The sequence below is a fragment of the Calidris pugnax genome, unplaced genomic scaffold (assembly GCF_001431845.1).
Source record: "Calidris pugnax isolate Ruff unplaced genomic scaffold, ASM143184v1 scaffold24, whole genome shotgun sequence".
NCBI lineage: Eukaryota > Metazoa > Chordata > Aves > Charadriiformes > Scolopacidae > Calidris > Calidris pugnax.
Window position 1 is genome coordinate 21,213,805 of NW_015090922.1, and position 11,240 is coordinate 21,225,044.

General features: G+C 40.6%; 1 pseudogene; it reads right to left on the reverse strand.

Annotated features, from left to right (window-relative positions):
* Window positions 1-3,565: 3,565 nt before the first annotated feature.
* The window catches only part of LOC106892915, a 14,634-nt pseudogene continuing 6,959 nt past the window's right edge, over window positions 3,566-11,240 (reverse strand).

Genomic DNA, 11,240 nt, shown 5'->3' on the forward strand with positions numbered 1-11,240 from the left:
GGTGGCTATGGCGGTGCCGGTGGCGGCGGGAAGGGAGGGAGGGCAGGCGGGAAGGAGGAGGCGCGGCGGTCAGGGAGAAGCGGAGGCAGCGCCTGGCGCTGGCGCCGCCGCCGGGGCCGCGGGACGGCCTGGCAGCCCCTCCAATGGGCGCAAAATGGAGCCGCTCGAACCCGCCCCCATCTTCCGCGGGGAGCGGGGCCGGCGGGGAGGACTACAGCTCCCGGCGCCCAGCGCGGCGGCCAGCAGGAGGAGGAGGACTACGGCTCCCGGCGTGCCCAGCCGCCCCGCGGTTTCTCCCCCTGCCGTTGCCCACCTCCGCCGTGGGGAGATGTCGGGGGCGGGTGAGGCGGACGGGGCCGCCCAGTGCGGGGTGTTGAGGCCCGTCGTGGCCCCTGGCGGGGACCGGGGAGCCAGGCCCCGGCCGCGGGTCTGACAGCACCGCCATTTTATGCTTTCCCTCTTCCAGCATCTAACCAGATTCAATCTTATAAAGACAACTACTGCCCCTTTATAGCACGTTAAAAAAAGGTGCAGTTCGCAACAGGCTGTGGATGCGCCCTTGAGAGGAAGGTGCTGCAGGAAGAGGGGTGTTCTGGCTTCCACTGTCTCTTCTGGGTGTGGGTGGTTAGATGTTTAGCCCCCCTTTTCATAGAATGATAGAAGGGTTTGGTTTAGAAGGGACCTTAAAGACCATCTAGTTCCAACCCCCCTGCCCTGGGCAGGGACACCTCTCACTAGAGCAGGTTGCTCAAAGCCCCATCCAGCCTGGCCTTGAACACCTCCAGGGATGGGGCATCCACAACTTCCCTGGGCAACCTGTTCCAGTGTCTCACCACCCTCAGTGGAAAGCATATCTTCCTGGTATCTAATCTAAATCTACCCTCCTTCAGTTTGAAGCCATTATCCCTCATCCTATCACTATATGCCCTTGTAAAACGGCCCTCTCCAGCTTTCCTGTAGGTCCCCTTTAGGTACTGGAAGGCCACTCTAAGGTCTGTTGTGAAAACTTTGACCAGAGGTTTGGCTACTGGTTGTCAAAATATGAAATTCAAACACCTGAGAGACTGGTGTGTAAACCTGGTGTTCATCTTGGCCATATGAGGGCTATTGGTGGTAATGCCTTACACTGACCGTGAAAGAGTGAACCTGTGGACACAGGGTGTCCGTAACTCCTTTGGGTCATGTTCTTCAACTGCTTCTTTGGCTGACAGCTAGGAATCAGGTTGGTAGTTACTAAATAAAAAAGTTTTGTGCAGTAAAGCAGCCTCTATATCGAGAAACACTAAGGAAAATATGATTGAATACTTAAAAACCGCAGGCATCCCTTATCTGAAAAGACAGGGACTCCATTTCCAACCAACAGTATGCATTAACTGGAAGAGAGGAGTACAAATGCTTGGAATGACTTCCAGGGCATGACTTGGTCTTCGTTCTCTCCTGTTCATTGCCTGTCTACAAGATGCACTGTGAAGAAAAAGGAAAGGAAGACATAATTTCTAGCCTGTATTGACAGGAGAGAGAGATAAAATTGTATGAATAAAGCTGAAGAGTAAAGCTCAGAGTGTCATGTATTTGACTTAAAAATTGAATTTTGGTATTTAAATATTAGTCTTACTACATAGAGCAGTAACACAATACTACAGCTCTGACTTCCTCAGTGACGCAGTTTATCTTTTCACGCCAGTATCTGCAAAATACAGGAAAATCCTTTTGAGCAAAAAGACTGGTTAGGTAGGTGTCAGAAGCAATGTTAAGGGTGTGTGAATAATGCAAGAAGTTATGCTTTATGTGGTATGTTTTGTAGCAGTTTGTGATTACTTGAGTAGTTTGGAGAGTGCGAAAGTTTGGTATGGGGACACTGCAGGGTACGCACCGAGATCAGTCTGGCAGTTTGGTGAAGGGACAGTGGTAAGTAGCAGGCACTGTTACTGTTATTGCTTTGTTTATAACCATATGCTAACTAAAATGAGTTCATTATTGAGCTTCTTACTGTGTGAGAAAATAGTTGGTCACCGAGCTGATAGTGGGATAGGATAGTGATGGGATAACAAGAAGTAGTTAGTCACTTCAAGGTTCTCTCCTATGTCAAAATAGGTACTCCTATACCAATTAGGACAGGGCTATGGCTACTTCAAAGGACATCCTTATTATCCTCAAGAAATTGGCAAACTTACAGTAAACTCAATACCTTAAAAGCATAATGTGAGGAAGGGTATCCCTACCCAAACGGATAGGATAGTGATGGGATAACAAGAAGTAGTTAGTCACTTCAAGGTTCTCTCCTATGTCAAAATAGGTACTCCTATACCAATTAGGACAGGGCTATGGCTACTTCAAAGGACATCCTTATTATCCTCAAGAAATTGGCAAACTTACAGTAAACTCAATACCTTAAAAGCATAATGTGAGGAAGGGTATCCCTACCCAAACAACCACCAAGGAACTCAAGCCTGCGCAGAAATGTTTTGCAGATGCTGCAAAATTTAATACGCATGCGCAAAAAGGGCTATTCGATCATCATAATGAAAATGTAAGCCTAGGTGGAGTTATGTATTAGGTACATGGAATTGTGAGAATCCTTTGTGTACAAATAATGGTTAATATCCCCAGTAAGGTGTGCTAGATTTGTGGATTCCTACCTAGCACCTGACGTCGCATAAAGCAATGTCTCCTCTCTAAACTGCTTCTGGTTTTGAGAGCTCTTGTTTCAGGTAACGTTACCTCAAAAGAAGTATAATGTGTGAACCCAGGGACTTCTGTCTTCTAAAACTGAAAGCCAAGCTGCTTGAGCCCTTAATAGGAACACAGAAAATCTCAGGGAAGAACACAAACCAAAATCATTGTCTACCAATCTATACTATATTTACTTTATGCCATGACATTTTCCTATCCTTGTATGGGAGAAATATGCTTAAAGAGCGGTCTGGTTTCTTGTCTTTATGGAAAATGCCAGTCTGTTTAGTTCCCAGAGGTGTAGAAATAGTCAAGATTAGAGGAGCACCAATTTTTAGCCATGAAAGAGAACTGAGAGGAGACGAAGGCAACTTAGATTCACAGAGAGATGCAGAGCACCCCACACAGGTGTTGCTACAAACCTCCTGTGTGTCTCCTGCATTTGGTATACACACAGCTAAGGTAGAACACAGATGTGCAAATGCTCCAGAAGGAACCAGGGGGCTCTCACCCATCCTTCAGCCCATGGGACCATCCTGTCTTAAGGAAAGACCAACTGCATGTTCAGTAGGAAGAGGCTGTTTTCACTGCAGGTGAAATGTCAAAACTGATTTCTGATTTTTTCTGATTTCTGTCTTGGTACAAAGTGTACTGAAGTAGATGGGATATGAATCATGCAAAATGAATCAGTAACAACTGATTAAAAATGCTCATGTATTCTTCATGCCAGATTTGTACAGCTTTTATAATCTTCATGAAAATTTTCATAAACTGTGAATATCACATGAAGTGATTACGAGAAGTTCAACCATTTATGGAGCTTTATTAAACTTATTTTAGGACAAACAGAACAATTACCATTAACAGAATAAGCTTTACAAGGTGTCTTAACTTGCCAAGAAGGCAATTCTGACTAGAAGTGCAAAAATGTCTTCAGCTGGAATCAAAAAATAGACTCAAATAGGACATAACTATTATAACAAATATTGCAAGCCTTACATTTATATATTGAAGGTGAGAATAAGATTGAGAGGATGTATAATCCAAATTTGTACTTCAGAGATAGAATTAACATTTGTTAAACAAGAAGTAAAACACAGTATCAAAAAAATATCTTTGGGAACATATAATAGTCCCTCTATGGACTGTGCTGCTCATTGTGGGAACTGAATTACATTTTATCATGTTAAAAAATAGAAAATAGCCTGTAGTTTCGATCCGATATCCTCACTTTGAACACATAAATGGCACTATGACTAGTAGCCCAACTGATGTAATTGTTCAAAGTGTTGTTTAAAATTGGATACTGCTCATGCAGTCCTTCCTTTGTACTGCTCTGATGAGACACAAACCAGGATCTGTAATTCTGAACAGAAACAATGCAAGAGTTACTTATTTTTGCACTAGCTTTGAAAAGCAATTAAACACAGATTCGGTGTGGTGGGTTTTTTTGTGTGCAAGTAGTGGTTGAAAATGATTAATAGATTCTGCTATGTAAATGTTCAATTGAGCATAAATTAAATGCCCATATGAACATAAATTATGTAATTCAGTCCCTTGACAGAGCTATTAAGAAACTGCCAGTAATTTACTGAATGCAGTCCTTACAGTAACTGTATTTGTCTTAAAGACATAATCTTAGAGAACATTCCAATATTTGAGTTATAAGTCAGTCTGTATTCAGTTTATCATGTTTAGTCTATTATACAGATCTGAAGGCTACTACTAGACAGGAGAGACAGAATGTAGAGAACTTTGAGGATGCCTCAGAATTTATTTCTGAAAATTTTCAGGAAATATTTTCCTCAATCTGAAAGGGGCATGAAGGTGCTTCAGAGTTATGGCTAACATCCTGGACAAAGCACTGGTTCTGTGAGTGTTTCAGAACATGTTCTCTCTTTTCCTATCCAGCTTGGCTGCTTGAAGGTAAAACCCCCAGATGACATGGGGGTTTACATTCTTTCAACTCATAACACTTGTGGGTTCCTGGTATGCCTTCCAATGGGAATCTGATCAATCAAATAGCAAAAATAAAAAGAGCGTGTTCTGTGCGCTTCTTCAGATGTATTGTCTGTGTGTACATGTCTACATTTATAGCATTGGCATGTGTATGTAAGCTCTGCTAGTCAGAAAATCATCCTGTTAATATAGGTATAGAAGGTGCACTAACATGTAAGATGTGAAGGGTTGCTTCTGCAGAAGAGTGAATTTTAGGAAAAAAAAGATGCATGCAAGCATTTCTTTGGCTAAATAAAATCTTAAAAGTCTTGGGTAAGAGTTTTATGTAAGTTCTAAAAGTCATGTTGTCTTCAGAGAAAACCAGGAAAAAGGTCATCAGTGAGACCGGACTCTCACCTCCACTAATGGGCCAAGGTGATGGTGATTGAAGAGGTTATCTTAGTGGATGGGTTTAAAAGAGGCTTGTAGACCCATACTCAAAGGATTTTCTTATTAAAAGATACAGAAATTTAATTAAGGTTCCATTAATAGAACAGTTTGCTGCTGCTTTGCTTCTTCAAAAGTCTACCATCAAGAGGGAGGGAAAAGCAGATTGATCTTCACATAGAATAATCTATAACCTTAACTGTGCAAGGCTCAAAAAATAGCATGAAATGAGCTCTCAGAGCTATCAGAGCTCTAGCAGAGCTAACAGACCAAAAATCTTCAATTTGAATAGACAGTAAAGAACTGCTGCTTGGAGGAGAGCTTATAATGGAGAATATGATCTTCATGAATAGTGAGCTGAAAGCCTTTTCAACTTGCCTGTCTCAATAGATCTTCTGGATTCCTTTCTCCTGTTTACAAGAATGTTCCTCACTGGTAAGAGCCAGGTTATATTAACCCCACTATCATCCACATCCAAATAGATGAGAAGGATTTAGGCAGAAAAACATATTGCAAGTTGGTATAATAGTAATGGAGGTGTCCTGGTATTTTGGACTGAAAGTCTCAGAAGATCCTGAAGCCAAAGTTGCTGAGGCAAAGTTAGGCTGCTGAAGGCCAGCAAAACCACTTGGTCTTTATCGTATATTACCTTGACAATCTCCTATGAAAGGCAGGAAACCAGGGGAGACATGTGCATTGGCTGTTCTAACCATATGATCGGGAATGAATCTGATGCTGACCTGAAAAGCTAAGACTCCCCTAGAACATAATATTGAAAATATTATTGATACAAAAGGCAAAAAGAGCAATAGTGAGTAAAAAGAACTCCCTTCACAAGGATCCACATGGAGAAGACAAGGAGCAATGGCTACAAGTTGCACCAGTAGAGATTTCATCTCAATATAGGAAAGAATTGTTTTACAATGAGAACAACCAGTCACTGGAACAACCTCCCAGGGACGTGTTAGAGTCCCCAGCGATGGAGGTGCTCACAATGTGACTGGACAGGGTGCCAGGTGACCTCACCCAGGCTCCCTTTCCTGTGAAAGGTTGGACCAGATGATGTTTCAAGGTTCCTTACAGCCCGGGCTCATCCATGATTCTATGATTCAAAAGTATTTTACAGAGATATTTAAATTTATCCAGAGTTATATTTGTGATTAAGATTAGATTCTAGCAACAAGAAGTACAAATACGTCAGGGTTTTTAAACATGAATTGATGCATAAAAGCAGCACCATTTTTCTTAGAAGTATATTCTAGCGGTAGAAGTATTTTAAATAAACAGATGTAAGTGGAACGATGAGATAGATTTCACCCTAAATTTAACTATGGCTGTGTTTCTAGTACCAATACCACAGACAGACTACTAAAAATGCCTACTGAATTGTAATAACATTATTGCCCCTTTGAACAAAAGCCCAACTTTGGGGCAATTCTGTGAAACAATTTTTGTTTAGATGGGAAATAAACGCTATGAAGTTTACCTAAATACCAAGGAAATTACTGATAAATAGGATATCCAAATGGAATCCTTTCCAAACTGACACTGGTAACAAAGCTGTCTCTGACTGACGTTGAGAGGATTTCAGGAAAATTTCTGTCTCTCTGAACAACATAGTGAAGACAAGATTTTTGCAGAAATTTCAAGCCGGATGCTCTGACCTTGTGCACAAGAAATAACATTCTTTTCTTCATTTTTTGGGAAGGATGAACAATTTTTGTTGCTTATTCTGCTTCCACTGGTTTGAGCCCACTCTTCTTCTGACAGCTTCCTGCTGTTTGCATCTGACGTATATCTTTTTTCATTCTGTAATCCCTTTTGGCTTCCTGTCTAGCACTCTTCTTTGTACATCATTAGATGTGCTTTGTACAGACAACCCGCCTGTTAAAAATATAAATTAAAGAAAAAAAAACAGATTAGAAGTGGGAATTTGAAATGTGTATCATTTGAAAGTATGGTATATGAAAAGGTGACATCATGCTTCAATACATTTGATATACTTATCTTTAAGAGATAATTGTGTTTGTCATGGTTGCAAATGAATAAGTAGGATCATGTCCAAACCTCCAGCATAACTGTATATATACACATAGATGAGTGTCAAAGAGTTCTTTCATAAATTGAGCTGTCAGAGGAGTTCCTGTAACAGTATATGTAGATGAGGAATTGGCTTAAATACCCTTTGTCATCCTACCGAAAAAGGAAACAATGTACTAACTTTAGTTATAAATAGATCAGACAGAATTAGCTTTGATGACCATGTGGATTAGTGCGTATCATTATTTTTTTCTCTTTGTAGAGAAGGCAGTCTGAAATATCGAAGTCTTTTCTGAAGTTTCATTTCCCAAACCGTATTGTATTTGGCACATTTTTCTTCTGTTTATTGTATTGTTTCGATACCTCCCACATGCATAACTTTGAATAGTCTATGATGTTAAGTACAGTATATGAAATTTTAAAATGTTATGCAGCTATAGACATCCATTCAGACTAAGGAGGTCTCAACACGTGTAAGAACAGTCATACTTTGCATGTAGAACATTATGCATAAAACATTTCAATTACATTCTCACTAGATAGCTTGCTTCTTTCATGAATGAAGTGTACCCTTAGTCAGTTCTGCCTTTCATCTCCCACAATATCAAATTTGCTTCAACATCTCTAACACATGAATCGCCATCATGTCTGTAGAGCACGTGGAGTGTGACATCCCAAGGAAGCAGCACCAACAGACAAACAGCCTTTGTGCAGAGGGCTGTGCAGGGGTGGGTGGCTGGGCCGGTGGAGCTGCCGCAGCTGCGGCGGGTAGGACAGGTAGGCAGCGTGCTGGCAACGGGCTGTGCTCTAAGGCATCTTAGGGCATCTTGCAATGACAGCACTGCCGTGGCGCAGCAACTCCCACTGAAACCAAAGCACCCTGTACGATGTGCGGAAAGGGGCAGAAAGATTTGGTAGCGTTGCTCTTGCCATTGGGCTTGGATGCTTTCTGCAGCTTCACATCCCTACACGACGGTGGTAGAAGCTCCCTTCTGATCCACAAACTGCTTCATACCTTACTCATCTTGCATGCTTTTTTATCTATACTGTACTGTGAACTTCTCTCTTCTGTATTTCTATTTAGACAGTGTTTCTATTCTTTTACATGATGTTAGTTAATTGGAAGGATATGAATTGGAGTGAAATCCTCCTGGCAGCAGGTCAGGATTTGCTCATAAGAATCTAAGAAGCATTGTTACTGTATTTATTTTTCAAATTACTTTATCAAGCTACAGTGCATACCTGATGTTGTAATCTACATGCATTTTCAAAGATGCCAGGCTGCAGTTCAACTGACATAACACTGCTGGTTAATTCTCTACAAAAGAATCCCCCCCCACAAAACAAGAATGTGTGTTAGAATTTATTTTGAAATAAATGAGTGACACCAAAGAAACAAAATGCAGCTATTTCAAGGTCATTTCATTTGGAGGCAAGAGGCACCTATTATTAGTACTTATTATTTCTTATTTTATTATTGCATCACCTGCAATGTCAGTGATCCGTTTTACTCCCACTGCACTAACACGGGTATAGTTGTGGTGTTCCAGGTGGATGTTTGAGGAACTGTGAGAGTCAGTCCTAGCAGTCAGTGAATTTTAAATGGCTATTGATTCCAGAGAAACAAGTTTGACATTGTTAGACCTCTTGGTTACTTTTAAATAACTCAGCAGCTACCCAAGGGCAGACTACATTTTCCAATGTCAGTTTCAGGACTAGTTTTCTTGGAGTGCTAGAATAAATTTTGCTTTGGGAGGATGGATTAATGATTGCTGTGAAATGGGTCTTTATAGACAAATACAAGTCCAACTAAAGTGAGGTGGTGAAGACAGCCTAGAAAATATGAACACATGAAAGATTTGTCTTTAGTTTGCAGACACACCACATTGTGAAATGCAGAACTTTATCACTTAAAAAGCTCCCAACTTACTAACTACTTAAAATATAATATACTTAACCAAGAATAATCTGGTGAATAGTGTTTCCATGAGACCATTCTGATAGAGAAAGTTTTAATCCAGATTCTTGAAAATATCCATTATCTGTGTTGTTTTTGTAGGTGTATTAAGCGTCATCCCTCAACAGCCCAGATGATAATGCTGCACTTATGTGTATCATCCTCATAAGAGAACTATGAGGAACAGGTAATTAAAAACTTCTTAAGCTCCAAAATTGTCTGTCTTCATTATAAACTGCCAGAAAAAGAAAGGCTGGAGGAGCTGCAGCCACTGCAGATCAGAAGCAACGTACTTTCAGATGGGATTGAGTCATAACTAACAGCCTGTATAGATAAAGAAGCAGCATTTGGAAAATTTAAGAACTTCACTAAGTTTGCTGTATTTCCTATTTTATTACATGCTTCATTATATCCCAGATAAACCTCAGTAGATGTCTATGCTGCCAAAGTACTTAACTGCTTTCCACTCTGTTAAAAAAAATTACACAGTGACTAGGCAAATAGTAACCTCTCTTAAAGTTTATATCAAGGATGTACATGAGGAAATCAAGATGTTTTGGGATATGTTTTCAGCTAATGTAATTAGGAGAGCTTCACTGAAATTAATATACAAAATTAAGTTGTGATACTAAAAATTATTTCATGTGGGTGCACAAGCTCATGCAGTGAGAGTCACAGACAGCATGCAGACCATATTTCAAAATGTTCTTTAAATAAATTTGTTGCTGTCTGGTCATTTGTAATTCTAAACCCATCATTACATCAATGAAAAGTAGATCTAAAAGATTCATCCAGATATTTAATGAAAACCATCCATACCTTAAATGACAAATGAGAACTTACCTGCAATGGATAGACAGATAAACACTAATATCTTGAATGTATTCCTGTTACTTCACTTTCAGGAAGCTTCTGTTCCTCTCCCAGTTTATAAAAAATGATTAGCTTCTCATTTATAAAAAGCACTATTTATTAAAAATATGATTCCATTATCTGTTAGAGCCACATCAGTTACGTTGTTATTTAGGCCTTGGGTCAAAGCATCTGAGGACACTTTTATTTCTTTGTAAGCTTTGAATCCATCATTTGTGTAGAAAGTGCTTTTGTTGGAAAACATGCAGACTGTTTAATGGAGAGGTCACTATTTTAGAGGGAACATATTGAGATGTAATTTTCCTTACTAGGAAATGATTGTTTGGGCCTTTGAACGATAAAAGGAGTATCTAGAACAAAGCATTCCTGAAATACTGGTGGCTTTCCATGGATTTTTGCTATGATGTCATCAGATATTGCATGTACATTGACAGTCTGTACTCTGGAAATGGAAGAAACAACAGATAAACTTGAAAAATTAAAACTTCAGTCAGTTGAACTGACTGAAAGAAATTCAGCTACATGATTAATGTCACATTCTTAGAAGAACTGCATCTACAGTGGCACAAAATTATTTTAAAATTTTGTTCTAATTCCAGAAGATAGATGATAACATGAAATCATGGAGAAAAAGACCAAAAATTTGCCTGCATTTGGATTTTTAACTTCTAAACTTACAAAACCAAGCATATTCACTGAATTTCACTGAATTTTTAGACTTGGAAGGGACCATAGAGATCATCTACTCCAACTCCCCTGCTAAAGCAGGATTGCCTAGAGCTTGTCAGAGCATGTTACTCAGGACTGCATCCAGGCGGGTCTTGAAAATCTCCAAAGAAGGGGACTCCACAACCTCCCTGGGCAGCCTGTTCCAGGGCTCTGTCACCCTCACCGTGAAGAAGTTTCTCCTCATATTTGAGTGGAACCTCTTATGTTCCAACTTGTGCCCGTTGCCCCTCGTCCTCTCGGTGGGAACCGCTGAAAAGAGTCTGGCTCCCTCCTCCTTCAACCCTCCCTTGAGATACTTGTAGGCGTTGATAAAGTCTCCCCTCAGCCTTCTCTTCTCCAGACTAAAGAGTCCCAGCTCTCTCAGTCTCTCCTCATAAGGGAGATGCTCCAATCCTTGAATCATCTTTGTTGCCCTTCGCTGGACTCTTTCTAGTAGATCCCTGTCCCTCTTGAACTGGGGAGCCCAGAACTGGACACAGTACTCCAGTTGTGGCCTCACCAGTGCAGAGTTATCAAGCACTGGAACAGGCTGCCCAGGGAAGTGGTGGAATCCCCATCCCTGGAGGTATATAAAAGAGGGGGA